This window comes from Phodopus roborovskii, unplaced genomic scaffold (genome assembly GCF_943737965.1).
Source record: "Phodopus roborovskii unplaced genomic scaffold, PHOROB, whole genome shotgun sequence".
Classification (NCBI taxonomy): Eukaryota; Metazoa; Chordata; class Mammalia; order Rodentia; family Cricetidae; genus Phodopus; species Phodopus roborovskii.
In genome coordinates, this window is record NW_026126469.1 from 18,677,477 (window position 1) to 18,705,069 (window position 27,593).

At 47.3% G+C, this 27,593-nt stretch overlaps 1 pseudogene; it reads left to right on the top strand.

Annotated features, from left to right (window-relative positions):
• The first annotated feature begins 293 nt into the window (after positions 1-293).
• The window catches only part of LOC127227260 (40S ribosomal protein S2-like), a 34,143-nt pseudogene continuing 6,843 nt past the window's right edge, over positions 294-27,593 (top strand).

Here is a 27,593-nt window from a genome sequence, read left to right on the forward strand (position 1 = left end):
GGCTGGACCCGCCCATGTCAATCATCACTCAAGAAAATGCTCTAAAGGCTTGCCTACAGGGTAATCTGGTGGGGGGATTTTTCTCAGTTGAGGTTCCTTCTTCCTACTCTGGCTTGTGTCAAAATGATACAGAAACCAACTTGCATGGGGTTTATAATGCTTTTGTTATCTTTGACTTGGAAAAAAAGTGAGAACCCGTTGAATCAATGGTCTATTTCTGGTTATAAACTAAGTGGCCAAGGCATACTTTGGGACCCTAGGATCTTGGAAAGAAAGGACACATAGGAGGTACCATGTCAGTGTTCGGGCAGAGAAACAAATTAGTCAGGTCTTTGAAGCAGAAGAACCTGGTGACAGGGGTATGGGAAAGGCCAAAGGAGTGAAAAGTGACTAGTCATCCGCAGGAGCGTGTGCTAGATGCTGATCTCACTCCTGGGGCTGGAAGATGGAAGGGAATGCAAATTGCTGGGAGCCAGAGATACTGCCTGATCTGGGGGCACCCAACCCAGCAATTCAAAACCTGCTTTGGCTTCTAAATACCTACCCCCAGGCACATGATTTCACCTGCAAAGAGGCTGGGTATTTGTTGAACAGTTAACTACATAATGCATGCAACAACCCTGCTACTGAGAATAGGATCCCCTTTAGAGAGTCATTCACACACGTACACATGCATGCATGCACACACACACACACACACCCCTGAGACAGAGTGTCCCACTGAACACAAAGCCTGTTCTGGCTAGGTTGGCTAGCCAGTGAGTTCTTGGCATCTACCTGTCTCTGCCCCCTGCATCTACCTGTGCAGCTACATACAGCTTTACATATGAGTGCTGAGGATTTGAACTCAGGTCCTCATGCTTGCATAGCAAATACTATTACCCACTGACCCATCTTCCTGGTCCCGAGGCATGAGGGTTTTGTTTTGTTTTGTTTTAAATTAAGGTCAGTTTCCTCCCTTTTCCTGGTCCACTTCAGCCTTTCCCACCCCCCCCCATCCCCACCCCCAGGCCCTCTGTCTGCTGCTTGCCTGACTTCACTGTGTTCTTTTCAGGGCGTCCTCGCCCAGCCCCAGCCCTGGTGGAAGATCCAGTTGTTCATGTGGGAGCCAGTGCTGTTTGGGACCTGGGATGGCGTGTTCACATCCTGCATGATCAACATTTTTGGGGTTGTCCTCTTCTTGAGGACCGGCTGGCTGGTGGTGAGTGATGAGCTGGTGTCCCTGGAACTTCTGGTGGACATGTGACATGGGAAGGCATCCTGGATCCCACAGTTTGGAGACTAGGTTCCTGAAGCACAGATTCTCCTGGGAGGAGAAGCGGGATGCACAGTGCAAGGCTGGCCGTGCTTAGATTAAGAATCCTGGGAGCCTGGGCCTCAGGCACCCTAGTGAGAGCCTCAGGATGGTCCCGGGTTCATTGTGAGTGGGACTAGAGACAGGGCAAGGATCAGAGAGATGGCGATTTTTTTTTTTTTTACTCTAGTTTGTGACCCTTCTGGGCCTCCTGGTGTTTGTACATCACTTTGTGTCCTCTGAAACACCAGCTCCCACGCTCATGGTTCCTCTCTCACAGTCTCTCTCATTGTTCCTGGTCTTGTTCATAGGGCTGCCTGGTTAGAGGTAAAAGCTCTGATTTCTCAGGATTTATTGCTCAGGACAGATCCTCTTGTACTAGATCCTGATGGTTACGTTCATCTTCAGCATAGGGCAGAAAGGGCCTCTCCTTTATGCTTGGGCAAAAATGTTCTAGAGCTTCCCTTACAGACCTGTGCCCCAAGCTGGGTTCCCAGACCCCCCACACCTTGCCTTCCCACACAGTGAACTTCAATAGACCGAGCAGGCTACCCAGAACAAGAGACCACCCAGTTAAGAATTACACACCAGTGAAGGCCCTGTGTGTGCAGACACTAATGCTGCCCTGGGACTGTAAAATACAAGCCTTTGTTCTGCTCCCCCCCCTCCACCCTCACCCCTGCACCAGGAGTGGAGCCCTGCCATGGATGCAAGGTGTCTGGGAAAGCGGCCCGGAAGAGGAGTTAGTTGCGCCGGGCTTGAAGGCTGGAGTGGGAGGATAGGAGAGAACTGTTCAGGGAGAGTATGTTCCCAAGTGCTTGACAGGGAAATGGGCAATGCTGTGGGGGACGCACACCCTTGAGGTACATTGTCAGGTTAGACTCAGTGAAAGTGTGATTCTAGAAGATGGTTCTGTTGCAATCTAGAGGCAGAATGGCCCCTTGAGAAGCCTCAGACTTAAATTTTTGTTTTTGTTGTTGTTTTTTTCTGAAGTTAATCAGTGTCAGGAAAGAAGACAGCACCACACTGATTCTTTAGCCCCCTCTGAGTTTTAAGAAATGCTGTCTAAAATGCGCTTCATCCCCAAAGTGAAGGTGTAAGTTATATTCACTGCTTATTGTTGTGTATGGAATCGCCTCAGCATCCGCAGCTTATGGCAGCACGTGTATATTTGGTGGTTCTGAGGTCCATGCTCTCAAGGCCCCTGTGAAGCCGCAGTTGCTGTCAATCGGGCACGTGTAGAGGCTCCACTGGATCATTCAAGTACTACTTGGCAGGCTTTGGCCACTTCACACGTCACATGGCCTCCCTCTTTCTGAGGCCGCAGACTTCCCGGTGGCATAGGAGAAAGCTCCTGTCTGCAATGGTGGTCATCACTCGTCAGGGTCCTAGCTTCAGCAATTATAACCATCACTTCTGTGGGACACTGGATGCAGGCCCACACAGGGCGAGACCACACAAGGACAGGAGCACCAGAGCCACAGGGTCCCAGGCCAACTTTGAGCTTGCCTGTCCTTCAACTCTGCCATTGGTATCATATTTCTGATCATGAAAAGAGAAGATAAATATGAAATGCCAAAAACGAAGCAGAGTATCCAGGGAACTGTATGAAATTGAAATAGATATAATGCCAAAAGCATTTCTTAAATAGAAAATATTAGCCCTAAAACAACTTGGAACGGTTTATAGACTGTGATAGCGACAGCTCTGTTCTGAAGAGCTTGGACAGGACCTTTCTGTTCACACACAGACAATTTCCAAGTATGAACAAGAGGAGAAAATGGCTCAGTAGGATTTCACTGAAAGAGTAATGTTAGCAAGGTCAGTAGTGGGAACACTCAGATGTCCCGCTCAGGTGTACATGTCTTGGGGACACCAGCATCCGGGTCCTGGGGCTGCACCGTGAGTGGTGTGGAGGGAGCCACACAGGCGCTTTGTTCCTGCCAGCCATTCTCCACCCTTGCTGTCACCAATACCATCTAGCACTGCTGCCACACCCAGGGGTTCAGCAGTGTCCTTTGCCATCTGGCACTAGTCGGGCTTTGCACACGTGGCTGTGGCTGTTGGCATTCTTTCTGAAGGGAGCTCACTCATGGGCTATTGTTATGTACCGGCCTAGGCCTTGGGGACAGCTGTGTAACAATGATTAATAATAATAATAATAGAGTAACATTCATAGCAAAATAAGATGCAGCAAGTACGGCTTACGGGGCACTCGCAGTCAAAGCGAAGTAAATGTGTTTAATTCTCTAAAACTGGGTATTTCCTGACAGCTATGAGGCAGATATCATCTATTCTATGAGAGACAACACAGAACCGTGAGGTAGCGGAAGGCACAGTCGGGGAGCCGCTTCCTGTCTGCTCACTCTGTACACGGCTGGCATGCAGAGCTCAGCTCTCCGGGTGCAGATGTCCCCTAAGGCACCACCTCCCTTTGCTTCGGTCTCCACACTAGGTCAGTGTGCAGAGCGCCCCCCCCCTTTTGTGAAGGATTTGTGTGACTGGCAGTGACTCCTGCCGCATTGTCACAGCTGTTTGTCACCCTTTGGAGTGGCCCTGAGCCTCCTATGGATTTTTTCTTTTCTTTGTTGGTTCTGTTTGCTGGGCTTGAACCCAGGCCTCAATAATAGGTAAGCGCTCTGCACCTTCTATTCTGTTCTATTCACTCAAGGAGCTTGACTTAGTTAACAAAGATACCTATAATACTTTAAAATAAAAAATAAAATCTGTGAGAGGGAGTTCTTGAAGGGTCTCTGCTTGCCGCTTGAGCACATCCAGTTGGCAAGGCCTCACTGGCAGGTCACTCACTCCAAAGCTAGTTGGACAGTGTGTCTCTGGGACTGCCTCTCCCAATGGCGTCAGAGGGACAGTGAATAGAGAGCCTTGCTTCTGGACCTACTACGTGGCAGTGTTCAGGGTGGTGGTGGTGCTAGAAAAGAGAAAACCAAAATTGGTTCATGTGAGATCCACAGTTAGAAGAGTTATGATGCAAATATCCTCATGGTGTCCATAAACACCTACTGATTAGTAAGAACAGGGTAGCCAAATGCTGGGTCTTGGAATAGAAAGAACACTTCTGGAGAGCTTGCTCTCCATCTCAGACCAGCAATGTAACATGAGCACCCCTCACTTGCAGGTCATCCTGGACTTATTGTAAAGCTCCTCTGCCCTCCCTTCATTCTCTCTCCAACACTCAGCACACCTTCCAGGAGTCTCCATTGCCCATGCTCTTACAGAGCAGGAAGCATTGCATTGCATAGGACTCACGCTTTTCCCATCCTTTTCCCATTTTTTGATTTTTTTCACACTGAGGTGTGCCTGTGTGTGCTGAGGTGTCAGCATGCGTGTTCAGGAATGTGTGCTTCTTAGAAAGCACTTAGTATGTGGAGGCGCTAAGTCCAGTGATCATGGAGGGGGATAGAAATGTGTCCTGCCCTCACAGCTCAGACCTGGAGACAGGGACTGACCTGGGAAGAGACTCGATAACTAGAGACTTAGTTAGCAAGTACTCTGATAAATAAGTACTAAGCCGGGATACTGGAGGGCTCAGAGGAAGGGTGTCAATGTTAGCTATAAGAGGAAGAAATTCTGGATACCGAGTCTTCAAGGGTGCTTTGGAGTTAACCTGGCATGCCATTGGAATGAGCAGAAAGGACTTTCTAGGCAGGGGACTGGTGTGGGTAAGAGGATGGCAGGAGAGGACATGTCCTTTTGTGCTAGGTCAAGGTTACCTGCAGGATAGATTTGCAGGCTCCTGGTAAACCTGTTTTTTTTTTTTAATAATTTATTTTTATTTCATTTGTACCTGCATTTTGCATGCATGTATGTTTCTGTGAGGATGTCACATCTTGGAGTTAGACAGGTGTGAGCTGCCATGTGGTTGCTGGGAATTGAACCTGGGTCCTGAGGAAGAACAGCCAGTGCTCTTAACCACTGAGCCATCTCTCCAGCATCAAATCTGTTTCAGTTTTACTTGGGTGTATAGGAGTGTTTGACTACATATATGTGTGCCACTTGCATGCCTGATGCCTGTAGGGTCAGGAGATCAGTCCTCTGGATCCCCTGGAACTGGAGTTAACAGGTGGTTATGAATGACCATGTGGGTGCTAGGAACTGAACCCCGGTCTTCTCCAAGAACAGGTGCTCTTAACTACTGAGCCATCTCATCTCTCCAGCCTGGCTGGTGAGTCTCTTGAGTTGTCTTCATGTTAGCCACAAGTGGTATGAAGTCATTAGCGTTTGAAGGATGGACTTCCCACCTATCTGAAACGTCTTGTAGGCCTTAGCTTGGAAGAAGACCCGGGTACATTACACTTCTTTTTCTCCTTGTCCTTCGGAGGCCCCTCTGCGCAGTGGGTAACCCAGTGGGTGGGGGTACTCGGTGCTTCTATTGGGAACAGCTCTAGTGAGATGCCTCTCCTGAATCTGGTACCTTTCCCCCATTCTGCTGCAGGGAAATACAGGTGTGCTCCTGGGCTTGCTCCTGGTGTCCTTCGTCATCCTCGTGGCCCTCATCACCGTGCTGTCTGGCATTGGCGTCGCAGAGCGTGGCCGGATAGGCAGTGGTGGTGTCTACTCCATGATCTCCTCGGTCCTTGGTGGGCAGATGGGAGGCACTGTTGGGCTGTTGTATGTGTTTGGACAGGTGAGACTACAGCGTGAGTCCCCTCCTTGCCTCTCGCTGTTAATCTGCCCCCATCTCCTCTTCCCCTTTCGATTCTGACCTGGGGGACGCAAGGGTGGATACAAGGACCCCACTTGACAGAGGACCACACTGGGCTCTGAGGAGGAGCACACATCAGCAATCTAGGTCAAGAGCCTGAACTCCAAAGCTCCTGACTGCCTCTCCTACCTCTGCCTCATGAATTCCTGGTGTGCCCAGGCCAGGGGCTGGCAGCATCTCACTTCTGCTGCCTTTCTAAGGAGGGTGTACATGGCAGGGGTGTGCATGGCAGGGGTGTGCATGGCAGGGGTGTGCATGGCAGGGGTGTGCATGGCAGGGGTGTGCATGGCAGGGGTGTGCATGGCAGGGGTGTGCATGGCAGGGGTGTGCATGGCAGGGAGCCCTCTGCACTTTGCACTGTGGATGGGCATTGTGCCTCTGCCAGGGGCCTTCCTGGAAGCAGCCCTTTCCTATGGAGATAAAGCTCTGACAGGTCTGATGGCTTGCATGGCCTTAAGCAGGCCACAGGCCCTCATTTGGATATGTAGACTGAGGTGCATGCCAATGAGCAGATCACACATTGGGGTGGACACAGCAGGAAGAAAATCATCAGGCAGGGAGAAATTCCAAGGCTCATCTAAAGCTTAGTTAGTTGGGACACAGGGATAGAGATTTGATACTGGGAAGGCAACACACAGACATTAAGAAGTAGCTTTATATAAGTGTGGCTTGGAACAAAGTGTTGGTGGCCAAGTGGCTGAAAAAAAAAAGAAAAATGGGCTTTGTTACTTTCATTTGAAGCAGCAGAGGCATCAGTGTAAATACACCATATTCTCTAATAACACAAAGATGAGTGTGTACATGTGTGTGAGTGTGCAGCTGTGCACACATGTGTATTTGCGTGTGAATTGGTGTGAGTGTGAGAATGTCTGTGTGTATACGTGTATGTGTGTATTAGTGTTTGCATGAGTGTGCATCTGTGCACACATGTGTATTTGTGTGTGCACTGGTGTGAATGTGAGAATGTATGTGTGTACATGTGTATTAGTGTGTGTATGTGTGAGTGTGCATGTGTATTTGTGTGTGCATGGGTGTGTGTGAGAAAGTATGTGTGAGTGTACATGTGTATGTGCATGGGGGTGTGTGCATGGGTGTGTGAGAACATGTGTGAGTGTGTGTGTGTGGAAAGGTGTGCATTGGTGTGAATGTGAGAATGAATGTGTGCACATGTGTATTAGTGTGTGTGAGTGTGCATGTATATTTGTGTGTGCATGGGTGTATGTGAGAAAATATGTGTATGTGTGTGTGTGTTCATGGGTGTGGGTGCATGGGTGTGTGAGAACATGTGTGAGTGTGTGTGTGTGGACAGGTGTATGGGAGGTACCTCACCACTTGCTTAGAAAAGGCAGTTGCTTTTACTGGAGAAAGATCTAGAAATATATATGTTGAATACTGTCAAAACAAAACAAAACAAAACAAAACAAAAAAAAACCCAAATCCATAATACTCCAAAAATCTAAAACTTTTTGAACATCTTATCTAGCAGGGTTAAAATATTTCAGATTTTGGAGTTGGGTGTGGTGGACATGCCTGTAATCCCAGAGTCCATCTGAGAGGTTAAAGCAAGGGGGTTGTGACCACTACTAGGTCAGCTTGGCAAAATAGTAAGATCCTGTCTCTAAAGAAAACTACACCAAACAAAAAAACCAAACAATGGAAAACCCCTACCAAACCAAACCAAATTAAACCAAACCAAGCCCTCAGATGACAGGAAACAGCAAACAAATAAAACAAAACCCACCAACTTTCAGATGCTGGAGCATTTTTGAAGTTGGATTTTCACAGGAAGAAAAAGCTTAACCAATAATGTAAGACTTTTATAAATGTCACAAAATCCAGGTGTTTGATACATACATTGCCCCTGTGACAGCCATTTTGGAAGTCATCACAGCCTGCTTTGCCACCCCAAGAGCTGCCTTCCTGCTCTGGTAGCCACAGGGGCTGGTAGTCCACACAGACAGCCTCACTTTCTCCACTCTCTGGGCAGACAGATGAAGACAAGGGCTGAACACCCCAAATGGGGAGAGGACACTGGATCATCCAGACTAGAAGGAAGAGTGTTCACAAAGGTTTGCCCAGCAAAGGCAGCCATAGTGAGGAGCTTCTGGGCCCAGGCCTCTGTCAGTGGTCAGTGCTGGCAGGTCTCTGGCTATCTGAGCTCATCTGGGCAGTCTCTGACCAGGGTGCTGTACCTTCCAGTCCTTACATTGACTTCTGGCTTTGGTTGGCTTGGATTTTGCTGACAATGTTGGCTCACACTCTTCCAGGAATGCTGGCCTGCAGCTTCTGCGAGATGGGTTTGTCTGATTTTGGTGTGGGGCTAACACTGGCTTTAAGGGCTCACTTGGTGGGGGTAGGGGTGGGGTTTCCTTCTCTTCTAGTCTTTGGAAGTGTATATTATTGGTTGGCATTAACTCTTTAAATGCTAAGTGGAGCATAGCAGTGCAGCCATCAGATCCTGGTTTTCTTGGTTGCCATTGTCTCAAATTTTCTAATAATTAGCATACTCTGCCTGCATGGGTGTGTCCTGATTCTGTTTTGTGTAATGTTGGCAGGTTGAGTTCTGGAACTTGCTGAGTAGACCATGCTGGTCTTGAATTTACAGAGATCTGTCTGTCTCCATCTCATGAGTGGGATTAAAGGTGTGGGCCACCATCACCTGGCATTATCTTTTATTTCTAACTATGTGCATGTGGTGATGTTGAGGGGTTGTGCAATTGAGGACAGTGTTCATGGAAGCCAGTACAGGGTCTTGGATTCCTGGAGCTGAACCTAGCATCTTGGAGTCCTCTATAATGTGTAATATATGCTATTAATCACTGAGCCACTATATTTTAAAACTATTACTATTAGTTCTTTGAGAATTTCATGCAATGTGTGTTGAGCGTATTAAAACTCACCCCAACTTCCCAATTCACCTCTCTTTACTTACCCACCCTACAGCCTAGGCTGACCTTGAACCCCATGGTGAGCTTCTGCCTCTTAAGTGCTAGAATTATAGGCCTTCATGCCTGATTGGAATCATGACTTTAAATCTCACTCTGTGGTCTGGAGATATGGCTCAGCAGTTAAGAAAGAACACCAACTGCTCTCCCAGAAGACCCAGGTTCACTTCCCAACGCCCACAAGATGGTCCACAACCACCTTTGACACCAGTGTCAGGGGGTCTATCTGACTTCCCCAAGTGGTGCACAGACACACATGCAAGCAAAGCTCCCATCCATGCAAACATGAAACAACAAAAATTAAAAAAGAAAATCTTCCCATGTCCTGTACACACTCAATCCTTCCTCCCTTGCTTTGGAGGCCTGGCTAGCCACCCTACTCTATGGGACCAGAGGACTGGACTCCAGCTGAACTCCCCTCCCCCCCCCCCCCCCCCCCCTCCCTCCCCCCCCCCCCCCCCCCCCCCCCCCCCCTCCCTCCCTCCCTCCCTCCCTCCCGCCCGCCAGCCCTCCTTGTTGTCCCTCATCTGAAGGGCATCTGAGGGGCCTCTTTGGGCTACTTACTTGTATATGAAAATGTCTGGCTTCAGCCTATGTTGACTATGTAAAAATATTTGTCATGGTTAGTAAGCTGGGTTCCCTATAGCAAGAGTGGAGGATCAGAAAGCTTTTTTTTTTTTTTTTAGAGCAAGCAGAGGCCTGGAGTTTTCACTGTGGGAGTGAGCACATCCCCTATCCACACCAGCTGCCTACTGCAGCCTCAATTAGGATTTGAACCAGGAGGGGGGAGAGTGGAGGGATTTGCCTATCTTCTACTCAGGTCTCTTGAATACCTGATTCACCAAAACAAATACCCGGATAGAGGTGTTCTATCCTGAGAATATGCCTCTTCCTCTCTTTAAAATGGTGAGCACCACCCCACTTTATGTGGCTGAGAGTTACAGATGTTTGTGTGTTGAAAATGGTAAAGAGAAGGAAAAGCCCCTGATTATGTTAGAGGGAAATGCAAACAGTTTCCAACTATAATGAGCTCTGGGAATGTTTACAGAGACTCAGTAATGCTTTCCAAGGAAGGACATGTTCCAGCCTGGATGCCTTAGGGCAGCTGGCTTGCTCAGGAAGGTTTGGGGTTCAGACCCACCCACCCCATGTCACTGTCTCAAGCCGCATATGGGCTAAGGCCTTGAGTTCTGAGCCACAAGGGACTATACTTTCTTGCCTATGCGCAGGCCCCCACTTCCCTGGAGATGGGTGCACTTTGTAACTGAGTACATGGCACCCCAGATATGTGCAGGTGCTCCGGCTCCATGGTGGTGGGCATGTCTGCCTGTTAGGAATGTAAAGGCAGTGCAGTAACTCTGATGATGTGGTGGCTCTCCCCTTCGCCTGCTCAGGATCTTACAAAAAGCCTAGTCTGTCCGAATACTACCAAGTAAAACAAGCTAGTCTTGAATTCCCAATCCTCCTGCCTCTACCTTCTTAGTGCTGGGCTATTAGGTAAGTGCCCTCATCCCTAGCTTGATAGTTTACCTTGACTGTCAACTTGGTTGGCAATAGAGGAACTGGTAAAGGCCACCCCTTGCTGTGTCTGTGAGGGTGAACAACTGAGGAGGGGTGAGGAGCTGTCCTGACCTCAGACACCACAGTCCAGTAAGAAGAGGAAGTCAGAGCGGATGGTAGTCTTCCTCAGCGGGCCCATACATGCTCTGCCCCCACCTGTTAACATCAGACTCCAGTTTTGGCAACCATTCAATGCAGACCCACTCCAGTAACATCCAGGGAGCTTCCAGGCCTTTGGCTTGAGGCTGGTACTGCATCTTGGTCCCACTTGTCCTGAGGTTTTCATATTCTTGGACTTCCCAGTCATTCGCTTATCTGGATTTCCCGCTTGTAAATGACCGTGTGGGACCACCCAGCCTCTGACTCCGCCCAGCCAGATTTATGAGTTAGAGAGGCTATTCGGCAGTGATGGTCACCGAGAAGGTGCTTGACTGTGAAAGTTAGCACATCACACAGGAGTCACTGAAGGTTTGTATCGCGCTTAGCAAGCAGAAGATAAGACACTGAAGATGTGAAACATACATTGTCTTTTTTAACCTGTATCTGGTATGTGCACTGCCTGATTATATGTTCACATGGTTATAGGTACGTGTGCGCGCGCATATGCGCATGCGCGTGTGTGTTTGCGTGTGTGTGTGTGTGTGCGCGCGCGCGCACGTATGCTGTGGAGGCCTGTTGACATTGGCGTTTTTCCTCCATTACTCTTTATTGAGGCAGGGTTTCTTGCTGAATTCAGAACTGGCTAATTCCAGCTAGGGGATCCCTGGAGGTCCCCCTTGTATGCCCCCAAGTGGAATGCTAGGATTACTATCAGCCACCACACCTGACCAGCTTTTTCCGTGGGTTCTGGGGACCTGAACTCTGGCCTTCACACTTGTGCGGCAAATGCTTTATCCACTGAGCCACCTTCACAGCACACATGCTTTGTTTTTTAAAGGGTGTTTGCATTTTTGATGCAGGAAAGAGTAACCTGGATAATTATATAGCACTGGCAGTGAGTTTAATGTTTAATGAGTGATGGGAAGGAGAGCTTGTGAAAAAGGAAGACCCTGAATAGGCTCAAATTGAATTTGTTCCTGGGCTGCGCTGATGAGGGTGACCAGCAGAGCCTGGGGCTGAGTGAAGAGACCAAGCTAAGGAGAAAGAGGACCCAGGTTGATGATTATGCAAAGTGATGCTCATGCCACCAACATTTTGTTACAGTTGTTTATTGTGTGTATGTATGGAGATATGTATTTGAATGTGTGTATGTGTATCTTATGTGTGTATGTATGTGCATTGTGTGTGTATAGTGTATATGTGTGTATATGTTCATATTGTATGTTTGTGTGTGTGGGCATGTGAAGGCCAAAGAATAACTTGCAAGAGTTTGTTCTCTCCAACACTGAGTACTGGAACCCAAGCCAGGTCATTAGGCTTGGTGACAGTGCCTTCACCTGATAAGCCAGCCATCTTGCTGGCCACACATAATGTGATGATTTTTTTTTTTTTCTTTTTTAAAGACAGGGTCTCACTGTGTGGCTCTGTAGACCAGGCTGGCCTTGAACTCACAGAGACCCACCTGCCTCTGCTCCTAAGTGTTGGGATTGCAGTGTGTACCACCATACCCAGCTAGCTCATGTCACTCTTAACAACTTATTTGGACCTGCCTTTTAAATATTTCTATAAAATATAAAATCATGACTCTAGTATATAAAAGAGTGCATGCAGTCTACTAATAAGATGTTTAAGAACACTGAGGACGGGTGTGGAGGCCAGACAGAGGTCAAATTTGTGCCTTCACAGTTAGGCACTTTAGTCAGTAAATGGAAGGACAAGTTTGTTGGGTTAGACATCAGACCAGCCACAGCTTTATAGGACTGCAATCTGTAATCCTTCAGGCTATCTGGTTACCAGATGGAAGTTATTTCTATGTCTACTATAGATTGGCAAAAAACAATATCAATCAACATGTAACTTTACTCAGTCTGGGATATTTAATTCCAATTTAATCATTAGTGAATAATGAATTAGACTCTGACTTCACCTGGATAGCCTGTGGGTACCTTTGTCATATATCACACTGAAAAGATGTGCTACCCACTCTTTTTTATTCTAGTCCTAAATTTTTTGTTTATTTGTTTGTTTTTGAGACGGGGTTTCTCGATGTAGCTTTGTAGACTAGGCTGGCCTTGAACTCACAGAGATCAGCCAGTCTCTGCCTCCCCAGTGCTGGGATCAAAGGTGTGAGCCACCACTGCCCAGCTTCTAGCTCTAAATTATTTATTTATGTACCTATTTATTTAAGATAGGCTCATATTATATAGCCCTGGTTGGCCTGTGTATATTAGACTAGCCGTAGTTTTCAATGATCCTCCTGCTTCTGCCTCCTGAGTATTGGGATTACAGCCATGTACCACTGTGCCTGGCAGCTAGATAAATAAAAGAATAATAATGCCAGGGACTGTGGCTCTTGTCTGTAATTCTAGCAATCAGGGCTGAAGCAGAGGCATTACTGTGAGTCTGAGGATAATTTAAGATGTATAGTGAGATCCAGGTCAGTTTGGGCTACAGTGTTAGACCCTGTCTTAAAGAACTGAAACAAAACCAAAACAACCTGATTTACAAGCCGGGGAAAATAGTTTATTGAGTAGAGTGCTTGTTTGTAAGCCTGAGGACATGTATTTGATCCCCAGAGCCAGTGTGAAAAAGTGTGGTATCTACTAGAGAGGGAGAGGTAAGAGGGTCCATGGGCTGCTGGTCAGCCAGCCTGCTCTTCTTGGTTACTCCTAGGCCTCCGAGAGACTGTTTCGGAAAAGAGCTGGACATGCACACACACAAGTTAAAGGAAATGTACAAATGTCGAGGCAGAGTGCTGCTGTGGCTCTGAGGACAGGGCCCTGCCTGCCTGGGTCTGTTGTAGAGATTTACTTAATGAATAATGCAGGCAGAGAAAGCCAAAGGCCTTTTGACCCACTCTCCCATAATCCTTTTGCCTTGGTGACCACTGACAACTCTCAACCGGGGCTCAGGGCTTGTTCCTCTCTTGTTCTATATGTAGATGAGCAGAAATGGGGCCCCAAGGCAGGTTCCCTGTGGAAGAGCAGGTTTGACCTGATGCTGCATCCCAGGCAGAGAGCCTTAGTGCTGGTGGAGAGGGGGAGAGAGGGGGGAGGAGAGAGGGGAAGAGGGGGAGAGGGGGAGGAGAAGGAGGAGGGGGAGGATGAAGAGGGAGAGAGGGGGGGAGGGGGGAAGAGGGGAAGAAAGGGAGGGGGAAAGGGAGAGGGGAAAGGGAGGGGGGGGGGGGGGGGGGGGGGGGGGGGGGGGGGGGGAGGGGGGGGGGGGGGGGGGGGGGGGGGGGGGGAGGGGAAGAAAAGTGAGGGGGAAAGGGAGAGAGAGAAAGGGAGGGGGAGAGGGGGAGGGGAATGCGTGTATGAGTCTGTGTGTGTGTGTGAGTGTGTGTGTGTGTGTGTGTGTGAGAGAGAGAGAGAGAGAGAGAGTCTGTCTGTCTGTCCTTGAGCAGGCAGGTCTGCCACTGATGTCTCTCTGTTGCTGAATCTCCTGCCGGGATTGCCTGGCAGTGTGTTGCAGGTGCCATGTACATCACTGGCTTCGCTGAGTCCATCTCAGATCTGCTGGGCCTTGGGAACATCTGGGCTGTTCGAGGAATTTCAATTGCTGTACTTCTGGCTTTGCTGGGCATCAACCTAGCTGGTGTCAAGTGGATAATCCGTCTCCAACTGCTGCTGCTGTTCCTGCTGGCTGTCTCAACCCTGGATTTTGTGGTGGGCTCTTTCACACACCTGGATCCAGGTAGGCCTTGGAGTGCAGTGCTTTGTAGATGTTGATGGTTGTGTGTGTGGGGGGGAACAGGCTTCGAGTTTATCTGCCAGTTTCCTTTATTTTAAGAACTTGATGTAAATATATGTTTCTGGGCATGGTGGCACCTGCCTGTAGAGATTTGAGAGGCTGAGGCAGGAAGATTTCGAACAAAATACTGGGACCTTATCTTGAAAAACAAGCAAACTACAACAAATGTCGATGATTGCCATTTCATAGAGATGGCTATTGAAATGTTAGTTTAGCTGTTGCTTTATATGCTAAATTATTTTTCAAAATAAAAGTGTGTGTTCCTTACCTAAGCTTAAAAAAACAATCAGGTGGTCAGGGGTAGCTTTTTATTCTGTGGGATGACATAAATGTTTTATCTTTTTATTTTCTTTTATTGAGACAAGGTTTCTCTGTGTAGTTCTGGCTGTCCTGGAACTCACTCTGTAGACCAGACTGGCCTCTAAATCACAGGGATCTGCCTGTCTCTGCCTCCCAAGTGCTGGAACTGGTATATATCACCATACCATCGAATATTGTAACTATTCAATGAACCCATCACCAACTAGTCTAGCTGTTCCCAACCCGTGGGTCGAGATCCCTTTGGGTTTCACAGAGATCGCCTATGACCATGGGAAAAAAACATAGATATTTACATATGATTCATAACAATAGCAAAATTACAGTTGTGAAAATAATTTTGTGGTTGTGGGTCAAAAAATGAGGAACTGTATTAGAGGGTCACAGCATTAGGAAGGTGCAGAACCTCGGTCTATTCTCACCCAGGGTTTCCTCAGCCTCCTGGGAGCCTAGCAGTGTGACTCCTACATCCCAGGGCTCTGAATGACATGGGGGTCTGTAACTTTGCCACTTTCTGATTTGTGTTGTTTTTGTGTCAAGGTCAACTATGCTTGTCCCCAGAATACACTCCTGACACCAGGCTGCTGTAGAGAGGCCTAACACTGCACACTCTGGGAACTCTGTGTTTATATGGTAGTAGAGGCAAGGCTTTAAAGTCAGAGGGATAGGGCCACTGAGTGAGATTACCGCAGTCTGCAGCCTAGACAGGGACCTGTATTGGCAGTGGTGGGTGTTGTTCTTTTGTTACAGTGGTAGGTTAACGCTGGAGAAGTGGGTGGTGGTGGTCTGCGTGGGGGGTCCCAAGGTAAGGGACCACGTGGGAGAGCACAGCAGGTTTCATAGCAGGTGGGGGTGACCGAGGTGAATGGATTAACACGCCAGGCAGATAGAGTTTAAATGGGGAGTTTATTTAGAAAGGGGAGTGATGGAGAAGGCAAAAGAGAAGAGACATAGAGGCACCTGGAACAGAAGAGGAGAGGAGGGGAGAGGAGGGGAGGGGAGGGGGAGAGGAGGGAAGGGGAGGGGAGGAGAGAAGACCAAGAGTAAACAAGCAAAAAAGAGAAAGTAGAAAGCAAAAGAGATTGTAAGTGGGCGGGGTCTGTCTTTTAAAGGGTCCTTTGCACCTGCCTGCAGACTAGTACTCATGGAACCCTGGGCTGACCAGGGTACTGCCTGAGTGCATTCTGCCTGGTGACGGTGACAGGGCAAGCGTAATGCCGGAATCCTTACAGCCAGGGAGGTGCCCATGTACCTGCCATGCCGGGCTTCCTCAAGTATCTGCCACAGCTTATCTTACTTGGCCCCTACCAGAACCTCTTGGAATGGGAGCACTGATACCCATTTTACGGACAAAGGGGCAGAGGCTATTGGTTTGTGCTGATGCATGGCAGAGCTAGAGTGTGAAACCAGATACGATGCTGCAGCCAAGCCCATCCTGGGGTAGGCAGAGGCCTGTTTTCATACAGCCTGCTTGACTGTTCTCTGCTCCTCCCTTTGAGGTTAGCCCTGTATTGCATTTTTTCTAGTCTTGCCTTTACAAACAACAAACTTAGGACATCTATACCATCACACTTTTATTGTTAATATATTTTTAGATTTTATTTGTATTTATGTGAACGTATGTGTGTCCGTTTGTATGTATGTCATGGTTGTTCAGGTGCTTGCTGGCATCAGATTCCTCAGATCTGGAGTCGTAGATGGTTGTGAACCGCTTGGCATGGGTGCAGGGAATCGAACTCAGGTTCTCTGGAAGCACAGCAAGTGCTCTTAACTACTGAGCCATCTCTCTAGCCCCCAGTCTTGCCTTTTAAATGCTGTTGGTTGTAGACTGTTCAGAGTTGAGTTGGTGTATAGTACTATTTCTTCAGATATTATAATTCCAATGTCAGAAACTGTATATCCTCTGAATCCCCTGACTCCTACACAGTAGGGGTCCTCAGGACTCTCTCCAGTGTCAGGGGCCTGATGGCCACCCTGGCTCACCTGAAGTGCTGCTGCATGCTACCTGGGGCTTCTGTGGGGGGAAAGCTGCGCTGTTTCCCAACCTTGTAGCATCCTGTGCAGTGGCTCTCACACTGGGGAGACAGACCCCTGGACTGGCCTTTGCTCACACTGGGGAGACAGACCCCTGGACTGGCCTTTGGCTGCCAAACTGTCAACCACGGGGGAAACAGTCTACCCAGTCCCTGACAGCCAGGTGCCCTCCTCTCCACTGACACAGTTGCTAAGAGACTACGGTTGCCTGGCAGGGCAGTGCTGCCGGCAGCCTCAAGCCTTACTAGACTCGTGTTTTCCCTCTTGACTGGAGACATTCTTGGCTGCTCTTCTAAGTGACTCCAAATGCTTGTTCTTCCTTCTGGTCAATACATCAGCGGGGTGTAGTATGAGCTGAAATTTATTTTCAATAACTCCCGTAGCAACGGGCCCTTTCTAGTATCTGTTTTTTGGCATCATTGGTTTTATCAGACTGTTTTCTCTGCAGTTAAAACCCACACAGAAACCAGACCATCAAATTTAGTATGGATTTAGCAGAATTATTTCAAGTATTAAGGGGAAAAAAGATGTATATCTTTAAGATGTAATTATTTGTGTGTATGTGTCTCTCTGTGTGTGTATGTGTGTGTGTGTGTGTGTGTGTGTCTCTCTCTCTATGTGTGTGTCTTGCATGTGTACATGCCTGGTGCCCAAGGAGGCCAAAAGAGTGAATTATGGTGATATATTATTTATGATTTATTAAAGCTTGCCTGAAAGCTAAGTCAGCCACAGGTTATAGAAGCCAAGCACACACCTTTAATCCCAGCAGCCAAAAATTAGGAGGTGGTGGTCCACATCCTTAGTCTTAGGACTCAGGATTAAGAGGTAGATGGATCTCTGTGAGTCCAAGGCCACCCAAATCTACATAAGAGTGAATCAGTCTAAAAGAGAATTATAGTTCACACCTTTAATCCCAACATTAGGGAAATATATAAGACAGAAGCAAGATTTCAGACATTCATTCTCCAGTCACACTGAAGATAGGAGCATCCATCCTCCAGTCACGCTAAGGAAAGGCAGCAGTTTGAGGCTTGGATCAGCCCTTTCAGCCTGAGGTAGAAGTAAGAAGGTGGTGGCCAGCTGCTTTGCTTTTCTGATATTCAGCTTGAAGCTTTTGAACCCCAATATCAGTCTCTGGGTCTTCTTTTGTGTGTGTTACAGGGAGTTAATCAGATCCCCTGGAACTGGAGTTACAGTTGCAAACTGCCATGTGGGTTCTGGGAACTGAACTGGGTCCTCTGTACGAACAGTAGAAGCTCTTAGCCACTCTCCTGACTAGTGTCACTTAATGTGTATATACATATACATATGCATATGCATATACATAATATACACATACACACATACACACACACACACACACACACACACAGGTGCGCGCGCATGGAAATGGAGAACTGGCTGCTCTGATGTCCTCTTCTGGCCTCCAGGGACACCAGGCACACACGTGATACACAGATGATAAAACACCCACACACAAAAACTAACATTTGAAAATTAAAAAAAAAAAAAAAAAAAAGGACAAAAGTTTTTAGGTATACTGCACTATGGTTCCCCTTTATTTGAATTTTAAATGTAAAACAAGTAAGGCATGGCCTCACGTCTATGAATTCAGGAAGCTGAGGCAGGAGGATTGCCATGAATTCAAGGTTAGCCTGGGCTACAGAGCAAGGCCTTGTCTCAAAAAAAGGGAGGGAGGGAGGAAAAGACAAAAGAAAGCAAAGGAAGGAAACTTTCTTTTTTTATATTATGAAACCCCTTAAATCCTGACGCCTATAAAAGAGTAAACGTTCCTTCCCCGCCCCTGTGGCCCAGGAGGAGATGGTTTACAAGGACATGTGTGCATGTGTTGAGTATTCACAGGACGCCTGTTTGGTTCTGTCCCCACTCCTGCTCCTGCTCTGAGGCACCTCGTGGAATTTTAGTCACTCTAAAAAACATGTTTCTTTTATTTTTTTGAGTTCATAATATATCATTTCCCCTTTCCATTTTCTCCCTCCAAACCCTCCCCTACACCCCTTCTTACTCACTTCCAAATTCATGCCTCTTTTTCATTAATTGTTGTTACATGCATATATGATCATACATACTGTATAACATTCCATGTTACTGACTTAAAGATACCTTGTGTTTAAAGTCCTATCACTGCATTTTAGATTTCCCCAGTCTTGAACCATTACAGATGTGGTTGACGATCCTGTTCGGATGTGGGGGCTGTTTCTGCAGAGGCAAGTCATTAATAGAATTCATGGGAGGGAGATCAAATGTGCTTTAAATTTTGCTGGCTTCTGTCATGCTGCCTTTCAGTTAGATTGTTCTGAACTCACACTAGTGGTAGATAAGAGTTATAGATTACCAATATCTTGGAACATATTGGGTAGGCTTAATCTTCTAAATTTCTGCTGTGTTATAGATGAAAGTGTGTATTTCTTTTCTTTCAATTTATTTTTTTGTAACCATTGAGGATCTTTTTTTCATGTTTTTATTGCCTGCTCTATTTCTTTCCTCTTGAATTGTCTATAATCTTCCCCTGCTCCCCTCCCACGTGGTTTTCTTGTCCCCCGATGGTTTACTTTAGCAGTGCATCTGACACACAATGCCAATGCCAGCATACTTCTTACTCATGTTAGATGCTACAGACATTGAATCATCTGTCCTTTTGAAATTATATGTAAAGAAGGAATATATACATAAAATGCCCATTTTGATCCAAACTATATACTGTTTATTTCCTTGTCTATTTTCCCGAAATCAAATGTATGCTGTGTGTTAGGTCCCTGGGGCTGCCTTAACTGACTGCTACAACCACAGAGCCTAAAAAAACAGAAATTTATTCTCACACAGCTCTGAAGGCCAGAAGTCTGGGATCAAAAATGTCTTGGAGTCACTGTTCCTGCAAGTCCCTAGAAGAGACTCCTTCCTGTTCTCCAATTTCTGGAAGCCCAGGTGTCCCTAAGGAGAGGTTGATCATTCTAGTCTTGGCCTCTGTCTTCACATGGCCCTCCTCTGTCATTCCCCTGTATACTCAGTGTCTTAACAAAATAAAACTGTAAATACAGAAAACCTGATAATCCTGATAGATCTCTCCTGGGGGTCCTTAGGTACATGTCTGCAGAGACACTGTTTCCAAATGAGGCCTCATTTACGGGCTCTTAGGTCTCATTGAGAACACACATTTGGAGACCACTATTTGCTCCATTCACCCCATCACTTTTGACTTGCTTTTTTTTCTATGGCCAATTACTTTGTAGGAAATGCCCCACAGAACCTTCAGTTGCCTCTGGTGTTGGCCTTGAGCCCTCCACCCCCCCCCCTTTGTAGGAGCCTCTCTCCAGACTTGCTTTTCCTAGAGAGGCCACTCTGTGCTGGGTCCCAGCTGATATTCTGGAGTTCCCCACCTCTTCCCAGGACCTGGACCCTCTCCTGTGAGTTCCAGAAAATGTTACTTCTCTGCCTGCAGCTGTGATTGACATTGAACCAAAAATTCCAAGTTGCAAATACTTTGTAATAGAGCTGTGGAGCCATTTTGCTCCACTTTTATCGTCACGTGGTGGTGGAAGGTGTCTGGGGCTGTGATTCTCATGCCTGTTTCCTCTGTGTTAAACATCTCCTATCTACCCACAGTTCCACAACAAAAACTGGTATGATTTAACACTTTTCTGGAATTATATGTATGCGTGTATATTGAAGATGCAGGTGGGTTCCTGTGGAATAAAGGAAAGGGTGTTGGAACCCCCCAGAGCTAGAATTGTAGGCAGTTGTGAGCCACCATGTGGATGCTGAGATCCGAACGTGGGTCCTCTGGACGAGCAGCCAGTCTTAACCACTGAACCATCTCTCGAGCCCCTGTAACAACAACAACAACAACAACAACAACAACAACAACAACAACAAAAATGTATTTAATCTATTTATCAGATTGAGCACCTTCAACTTGGGGGTTACACATACTTTTTTTTTTTTTTCCTGTTTTGTATGTGTTTAAATCACTCTTACCATGCTGGCCTTCAACTTGAAATCCTCAAACTCCTGAGTGTTGGAATTACAGGTGTGCATTACCATTCCTGTCCACCTTATTCCCTCTTTCCCCTCTTAAATTCTGACTGTAGCAATCCTCCTTTAAAACCAATTTTAGTTTCTGCAGCTTAGGTTACCCACCAAAAGTATTAAATAGAAAATTTGATATATAATTCTTGGATTTTTATCACTTCATGAATTGTTCATAGGTTCCCAATTATTGTCTTTCTTTCTTTCTTTCTTTCTTTCTTTCTTTCTTTCTTTCTTTTTTTGGCAGTCTCTTAATGTGCCTAATATATAAATTAAACTTTGTCATAAGTATGTGTAGGAAAATGCAGGATGTAGTGGGGTTTGCATGTTTGGGCATCCCTGGGATCTTGGAACTGTTTCCGGGGTTAACTGATGGCTCCAACAATTGGATATTAGAACTCTTGGTTTGAACATTTGTCATTCATAATGCTTTTAAATTTGAAATTATTTTTGCATATGTGTGTGTGTTCATGTATGCAAGTGGCTATGTGCACTGTGTCCTTCTGTCTCAAGATGTCTCTGTGCCATGTTCCCCTCTTACCCTGGATTTTCTCACTACCTGGTTATTCCCTGGCTGGCAGCGAGGGTCTCTCTTTCATTCTCCACCTCCTGTCCCGTCTTTCCCAAAGCACAAGCTATGCACAAGACACAGTGGCAGTGTTCAAAGCTGAACAGCATGGCAGTTTAGACATGACACTTACAAACATTTGTCTTGAAGCTCCTAAAATGCCATTTGGGGGCTCATATGTTCATTTATATAAGACGAGTCTCGGGCCAAAATGATCTCACTGCCATGAAAGTCAGGCAAATGTAGAGAAAATACATTTTAGAAAGCGAAGTGACATGTGGTACATTTTAATTCTAAGTTCTACATTTTAAAACAAAACTGTGAGTCTCCAAGCTTAGTCCTTTGGTTATCCAGGAAGATGTTTGCCAAGGTTCTGGGACATTCCCTGCATTTCGCAGCCTACATTGCACACCCTGCTCTGCTCTGGTATCTCCTCTCAGTCAGTCAGTGAGCAGGGCCTGGGGCAGGCTCCCCTCAAGCAGAGTCCAGCAGGTGGAAGTTGCTTGTTGAGGCTAGGAGCTTGTTTTTGGCTATGTGAAGGCCAAAGCTGCTGCTTGGGAGCTATAAAAGCCTGCTTGCCCTCACCTCTGATGAAATGGCTGTTTCTGGGGTTCCTTGAGTTCTTGATCTCTGAATCCAGAACCTTTGCTCAACTCTGTTTCCTTTCTGTTTGTTAGTTTTGTTTCTGGTAGGTCTCACTGTAACCCAGGCTGACCTGGAACTCACTCTGTAGCTAAGGGTCATCTGGTATTAAAGACATGTCCTGCCATGCCCAGCTTTCATCTGTGATTCCTGACTCGTTTTGTACATTGGCCATATATGCTGGCCTGAAACAGCATTTCCCCTTTTATTCTGTGATGTAGTGCCTTGGCTGTCCTCTTGGTCTTTCTCTTCCTCATATGATCAGGTAAGTATGAGGCTCCATGGGTACCCTGTGCCTTCTTCCTCTTCATCCCTGCTGCCCTGGTTCATCTGCTTCCTGAGGTTTCTCCAACCCAGCTCCTATATGGCCAATTCCTGTGGTTCATATACCACCTTGAATTAAAGTCAAGCAAGCTCATACCCTCCATTCGTTATTTTTATCGTTATGATAAACCTACTTTTAAAAGATAATAAGATTTATCTTTTATTTATGAACAATTTCATACATGTAAATAATGTTTCTTGATCATATCCACCCCCGGTATCCCTTTTTATATCCCCTAAGCATCCTTCTGCCACCTTCTGGTCCGCTCGAATTTTGTTGTTGCTTTGGAAACCCACCGGAGCCAATTGGTACCTTCTGTTGAATGTCAACTGCTGATTTTGTTGACTAGTCATCTGTAGCTAACCATAGCTATGGTGAGTTTGTGAATGCAAGGACCATCGCGTGTCCAGAAGAAAGTGTCTCAGAGCGTTCTTCTCCACACCTTGACTCTTGCGCTCTTTCCGCTTCTCTTCTGAGATGGTCTGTGAGCCTTGAGGGTGGGATGGAGCACTCAATAGGCACTGTGAGTCCCTGGCCAAGGCTCAGCACAGATCCATGGGCATACACATGGCTACTTAGAAGGCAGCCTGACAATACGTCTACTTAGTGAGACTACACTCTGACAGAGGCTGGGCAGGTTACTGCTGTGCCTCAGAGATGCAGAAGTAGCAATCTAGAGAGGGAAGCAATTTCTAGGGACCCAGACTTCCATGTTCAGCTCCTTGCTGGTTCAGTATTTGAGAGAGGCAAAATCTGGGTGTTGACAGACTTAGATTCCCACCTAAGACCTATGCCACAAGCCATGGACTTTTGAACAGGTTTATCGTTTAGGCATGAGTTACATACTATGGAGCAAGGTGAGCACAAACATTTTGACTGCTCATCTAGAGCTTAGAGTCAGCCTGCATGGTGGCTAAGAAGGACAAGGCTTGGGTCTTCCGGAATTGCTCAGTACTGGTTTATAGAGATAGGCAGTAAATACTGTGGCATGTAGACAGAGTCCACTGAGTGAAAGATAGCTATATTGCAAAGCCTTTTCCATCTCTGCAGGTGTAGTTGGTTAGTCTGTGGCAACCATGAGGGATGCCTTCATGTCCTTATTGCCCCGTCTCTAGCACCTTCTTCACTCTTGGGATGGAACCAGGGGCCAGGTTAGGTTACCACTGTAGCATTACCTTCCCAGCCTGGTGCCTTCCCACCTGGCTCCTGCCCCTTGAGGTGGACACCAACTCCACATGCTTTGTTTCCAAGTGTTTCCCGGGGCTGTGGGTAGGTTTGCCTGAAGGGCCTTGCAGTGCCCTCAATGGCCTCTGTGTGGAGTTGCAGTCTGTTTGTTCTCTGGCCTCTGGACAGAGAAGGCCTTATCCCAGGGCAGCTCACTCAACCCTTCTCCCTTCCCCAGTCCTTGGAGGAAATGTTCACTCCTGTGTATGGACTGCTCCGCCCAGCTGGTGTTTACATTTTGTGCTGGGACCTGGAATGGATGGTGCTGTTCATCAAGGACTGTCACACACATGCTCTCAAGTGACCTTCATAAACAACACTGGACAGGGGCTGAGCAAGGTTAATTCAGAGAGGCAGAAGCAGCAGCCTGGAGAGGGGAAGTGGTCTCTGAGAGCTCAGGCCTCTGTGTGCAGCTAGCTCCTTGTTGGTCCAGCAGAGTGAGGCTGAGTCTGGGGGCAGACAACACTTTCAATGAGGGTCCCTAGGGCCCTGAACCCTGCCTGTACCCAAAAGCACTCACAGAGCCTGAGGGAAACCAGGGAGCATCCCAAGCCCTGGCTCAGTCCTGGACCTCTGGGTGGAGACTGTCCATCTGTATTTCCAAACTGCTTAGGGTGGGAAATCCCTGCCCTGTGTCTTCTGCTTGTACAGGCCCTTTCCCTGCCTTCTTCAGAGATGGGCAGTGAGGTACAGTGCTTAGGATGTGCTGAGGGTAGGGGCTTGTCTTTGTCTCAAAATTTTCATGTGACTAATACCCAGCCAAGAGTTATACTCACACATCCTTGCGCTCTCTCTCTCTCTCTCTCTCTCTCTGTGTGTGTGTGTGTGTGTGTGTGTGTGTGTGTGTGTATGTGTGAGAGAGCACGTTTGTGAGGATACAGCAAGCAGCACCAGCCACAGGCACTCTATATGTATTACCCTAGTCACCCTTGAACCAACTAGTGGAGGGGGGTCGGCGTTGACATGACAATGCCCACTTTATAGACAAGGGAGTTGAGGTCCCAAAGAGCTTGTAAAGTTCCCTGAGGTTGCTTAGTGTGTGGCTTGGCCAGTGTGACCTCAGAGGTACCTGCTATCACCATGTGCCATTCCTTCAGATCCAGAGGGTCTGAGACCCCAAGGTCTTATCCAGCCTCCTCTTGCATGGTCAGATGGTCAGAGCTGAGCCCCATGAAAGGGAAACAGACAAGATGGAGGGCTGTGAACTCCAGGCAGGGTTGTGACAAAGCATGCTCTCCCCAGTGCCACTAGGAACAGCAGTCATGGACAAGCTCAGCCAAGGAATGCTAAACTGGGGTGCAAACTCAGGCGGAGTTAGTGTGGGGCCGTCCAGGCTACTCTGTGCAGCCCGCCTCTCACCTCTGGGGCCTCCGCAGCAGCCTCCTTGAAGGCATGGTGGTGAGGCAAATCTAGGAGCTGGATGTCTCCACACTAGGTCTCTGCGTTGCAGGCTGGAAGCTGCCTTACCTCAGTGTAGGTGAGCACTCCCGTTCCCTAGGATTCCCTAACAAGGTATGCCGTCTTAGAAACACACAAGGATCGCAACTGCTGGTGGGGGCAGCAGACCTTCAAGATTTGAGGTCACAGTATAAAAGGGAAGAGGAAGTGACAAATGGCATTTCTTTTATTTTTTGAGACAGAGTCTCACTGGGTAACCCTAGCTGGTCTGGAACCTGCTATGTGGATCAGACTGGCTTTAAACTCAGAGATCTTCCTGCCTCTATTGCTGAGTGCTAAGATTAAGGGGGATGCCACCATGATGTTTTAGTATTATTATTTTATTACTGTTACTGCTCTTCCTATCTTCTGCTTCTCCTCCATCTATCCCCATACCTGCTTTCTCTCCTAACTTCCTCTGTGTCTGGTTTGCTTTCCTTCTATTTCTATGGCTGGATCCTCGGAATGAGCAGGGTTTCTGGCCTGGCCCAGATCATTTCTGTCACTGTCCTAAACTCTCTTGGTATATTAAAATTTTACCACTAATTCTATGTTAGTTTAACAAAGACTTGATGCCTTCTGGACACAGAAAATGGATGAGTTGGAAGCAGGCATCATGGGCATTTTAGTCTTGAAGAGTTTGTTCATCCATTTATATTGGAGCTCAGCATATGCCACTCACCAGAGGGCCCGTGTGACAGGTTCTTGTTAGATACTGGGCGGAATCCAGAAGCTCTTTGATGCCTAGGAAGAGGTGAAGTTGGGTCTGCCTGGATCCCCCTGCCTGGTTCCCTGCTTCACACCCCTCATTTGCTTTGATGACATCTGGGGCACAGAGAGGGTGGGGCTCCAGAGGAGGCCAGTTGCCAGGATTGTCCCTTGGGGTGGTTTGTCACGGCAACATCAATGCTCTGGGGAACTAGGATAGACCTCAAGCACCTGTGTCCCCCAGCAACAGACTAGGGCCTAGGCAGGGTTTGGCACTCTGTTAATTGAGCAAATGAAGGGGCCAGAGTGACGAGGGCTGTATGGAAAGGTCCTAGAATCTCAGTAGAGGTAGAGGACTGTCACCCTTGGCCCTTGGTCTGCAGACCTGGGTGGCTGACCCTCCCCAGACTCCTCCAGAGAGGCGCCAGCCTTCCTGTTTTGGCAGTAGCTCTCAGGTATTCTGTCTGCACAGGCTCAGCTGGCAAGGGATCTCACAATGCCTTCACAGAAGGCCAGCCCTGGGTGGAGTTCGGCTACAAGTTCAGTCAGCCCTTCTTGGGCAGAAGGAAGGAAGACAGGTTACAGCTGTGAGAAGCTGTGGCTTTGAAAGCTTCCTCCTGAAGTTTCTTGTTTGCAAGGAGTGGAGGTGCTTAGGGAAGCATTACATATTTCATGAAAGAGTAGGGGTGAGTCACTGGGAAATCAGACTACACATCTTACCTACCCCAGGTCACAGCGCGGTATCTGCGTCACAGCCTCAGGAACAACGGTATCTCTTCCTCCTCCCTCTGTCCACCCCTTTTACTACACACGTGCTGTATTACCCATAGCCACATGTAAGTAAATTAAACCAGAATCTAGACATCCAGGACGGGGGGGGGGGGGGGCCTCCTGACTTGTTCTTTCCAACCACACAAGTCTGAGAGGAAGGCCAGGGATCTGGGATGTTGGCCAGACACTCCCATAGATCAGCCAGAACCTGGCTGGGGATTTGTGGATGTAGGACAAGAACAGGCAGTTCACACACCAACCTGAGGGGACGAAGAATAAAACCAGGTCTCCTTTGCGCGGGGCCAGACACCAGGTGAGGCAAATGGAGGATGATGGGATGTAAGTTGCCATTTGTTAGCCAATAGCTAGTTGTTTCTCATCAGGCCTCTCCAGTGACAGCACATAGGATTGCGGTGATCTCATTTTTGACCAATGGCCAATGCATTCAGCTGTCTGGTGAAATAATCTATTAACTGGGCACCTGCCAATTGTCTGGAATAGGAAGGAGTTCAGGCATATGTTTTAAAAAGTGATAACATTGTTACGGGTCCTGCCTAGACAAGGAGATGGGAAACATAAGCTAGCCAGCACTAGCCCTGAAGTTAGAGGAGGCCATGTGTTCCATGTAGACTTGATGCCCTATGACTGGCCTCTTTCCTCTGCATAATTCTTTTTTTTCCCAGTCTTTGTTTCTTTAGGAGCAAGATTCCTAATGTATACAGTGATGTATTTGCTAAACAGAGTCCTGTGCAGAAATTACACACCATCCATCTAGACAGATTTTGGTTACACTTTGCCTATTGATGGAGTAGTTCCATTTATAAAGTTTTATACATCAAAAAATTTTGAATTTGAGCAGGCTGTCCATTAATCATCTCTGAAAAAGTGGCATTTAATTTAACTCTATTCTGCATTAAAAAGCTTATGCGTCAGGTAGCTTCCCAAAACATTCTCTGCACAATGGCATTGAGCAGACGAGAACTCTTTAGCCACCCAGTTCACAGAGTCCCATCTGAGAGCTGCTATGACCTGGGACAGAGCACTCCTGACCACCCCATGGACTGCATACTTTGACAGCCCACTTTCTTGGCCAGTTCACACTGCCAGTGTAGTAGACATTCCTCTGCATAATTCCATGGCAGGGGTTC